The sequence below is a fragment of the Sebastes umbrosus genome, chromosome 5 (assembly GCF_015220745.1).
Source record: "Sebastes umbrosus isolate fSebUmb1 chromosome 5, fSebUmb1.pri, whole genome shotgun sequence".
Lineage (NCBI taxonomy): Eukaryota > Metazoa > Chordata > Actinopteri > Perciformes > Sebastidae > Sebastes > Sebastes umbrosus.
The window spans coordinates 11,564,747-11,567,277 of NC_051273.1; the positions used below are offsets into that span (position 1 = coordinate 11,564,747).

At 35.6% G+C, this 2,531-nt stretch overlaps 1 non-coding gene across 1 annotated transcript; it reads right to left on the reverse strand.

Moving 5' to 3' along the window:
• Positions 1–1,839: 1,839 nt before the first annotated feature.
• Positions 1,840–1,911, reverse strand: trnah-gug. Its single transcript has one exon. It is a non-coding gene; the product is annotated as a tRNA-His (tRNA).
• Positions 1,912–2,531: the final 620 nt, after the last annotated feature.

Consider the following 2,531-nt stretch of genomic DNA (forward strand, 5'->3'; position numbering starts at 1 on the left):
AACATGAATTAGTCTAATTAAGAGTTAATTGATTGTCTGTGCTTTTGTAGGAGCTGTTCCACACAAATACCAACTTTAGTGTGATCATTTACATTGCGTCTGTCTGTCTGTCAGCAGTTCATGGCCAGACTGTCTCATTGTGTTACAGGTGAGGCATTATTATGCACTTGTACCCTAATAACAATGGAGGATGGTACCTGCCAAAATAAAAAAACTTAATAAACAAGAAAATAAATGACTCGATAAATTAATAAATATAATAACCAAAATAATAATACAAAATAAATGTCTGCATTAATTAATTGATGAAATGTGAAATAAACTGATATTTCTGTTTTAATTTGCTTCTTAATTTATTTACCTTTGTATTAATTCTCCTATCTATCTACTCTTCTATTTAATTTCACTTTTTATTTATTTTTTATAAAGTTTTAAATGTATCTCTGTCTTTTATTTTATTATTATTATTATTATTATTATTATTATTATTATTATTATTATTATTATTTTGCATTATTTTAAATGTATCAATTCATTATTAAATTGTATTTATTTATTTATTTCTGCAGGATTTTCCCTTTGCATTTCCCCCCAATATATTTCCTCAAACTTATTTATTTCTGTATGTTTTGTTTAGACATTTCTTTACACATTTCTTTTTGCATGTCTGTACGGGGTCGGGTGAAGACTGGAGTTGATAAGCAGAATCAGACACAGATAGCTAGCTAGCATATACTCGATCTATGCACTCTGACCATACTCTGACCCCATGACACGTAAAATGACAGCCTCCTCATTTGCATAATGAGGCAAAAATACATAAAGAAATATAAAGAAAATAATACAGAAAGTGATTACAGAAGAATTTCCGGATATACAGTATGTAACATAAATAGAACTGTGTGTGATTTGGTTTCTGATTTGTGCTTCTCTTTTTGGAAACTTTACATATCGTTGACCGTCCGTCCGTGCCATTCGATATCTCAGGATTTGGAGGGAATTTCTTTAAATCTGGCTAAAACGTCCACCTGGACTCAAGGATGAACTGATTTGATTTTGGTGGTCAAAGGTCAAAGGTCATCGTGACCTCACAAAACACATTACAACCATAACTCAATAATTCATGTGCTAATTATGACAATTTTACCCAAATGTCGAATAGGAAGAAACGATGAAGTGATGAGATTTTGGACTGATGTGGATGTAAACTGGTTGGTGGAGGCATACAATAGTTTCAACTCTGTCGGGTAAACAGAAAAGGTAACTAGTGTAGTGTGCGCGCATACATGATAGGTGGAGCGAGCTGAGTGAAGGCAGGCAGGCAGAGGAGCAGAGACTCCGGCCCTGGAGACCAAAGCTACGGTCTCCCCCCCCGTCCTCTGACCGTGGCCAACACTGTTTTGCAAGACGGGCTTCACTAGATATAACTTTGAGGTTTGGTGCTTCCGTGTAGTTTGTGTTGGTGTCTGAGTCTGAACAGCGTAGCCACACGTGAGCGTGCATTGGACACCGACCCGGATTGATTTATAGGTGTAAGAAGTTACAAACAGTCCCTTTAAACCTGCTTTATAACGTAAAAGACCTGAAAATCTCACTTTTTACAATATGGGACCTTTAATCTGTAAAACATATTTTCTTTACTATTTTTTTTAAAATATTAATATCATGAATGGACATGAAGTGTACCACCAAATACAACAGGACTCAGGTCTTCTAGTTTCAATATCATTATACATCATGGACTGTGGTTTGCAACACAACGATATTTAAGGGTACATCATTAACGTTTAATGTAATTTTTGGCTATGTAATTTGGCACTATGTGTCTCCTCAAAAGACTGCCGTGACCCGGATTCGAACCGGGGTTGCTGCGACCACAACGCAGAGTACTAACCACTATACGATCACGGCGAGCTATGCGTCGCATACTGTCTGAGGAATTTCAACAGAGATCGATCACTTCTTTTTTTTTTTTTTTTTTAAAGGACATAACATTCACGAATGCAATAAAGCAAAAAATAATAAAGTATGTTATTATATTGTGGTTATTATATTATTTGTGTCAAACACATTAAGTTAAACCTGGACCTTATAGCAAAGATCGTATGAGTTTACTGATGCATTCCTTCATGATAAAAATGTTGGACCACAATCTAGTTTAGAGATGCGATGTAAACTACTCATGTGCTCTACTTCTATGGACATTTTGAACAGGTTAAATTGCAGTTCTGGTTCTTAGCATAACTTTCAGTTTTGGTAGGAATGTGCTCAAAATATATGCGAGAGAATAAATTAATCCTTTTTGGGTTTTAGTGGCGTCAAAAAAAAGATCAGAGTGACACAGCTTCCTTTTTTTTTTCTTTTTCCTCTCTCAGACTATGGGCGCGGTTTATGGCAGTTTAAAAAAAATGTAGTCGATAGCTGATTGGTCGACAGCTGTGTATTCAAACAGATTCGATCTGTTCTCTTCACCCATTGGCCAAGAGTCAGCCATCCCTCGCACCTGATTGGCTGATTAAACAACACGACCA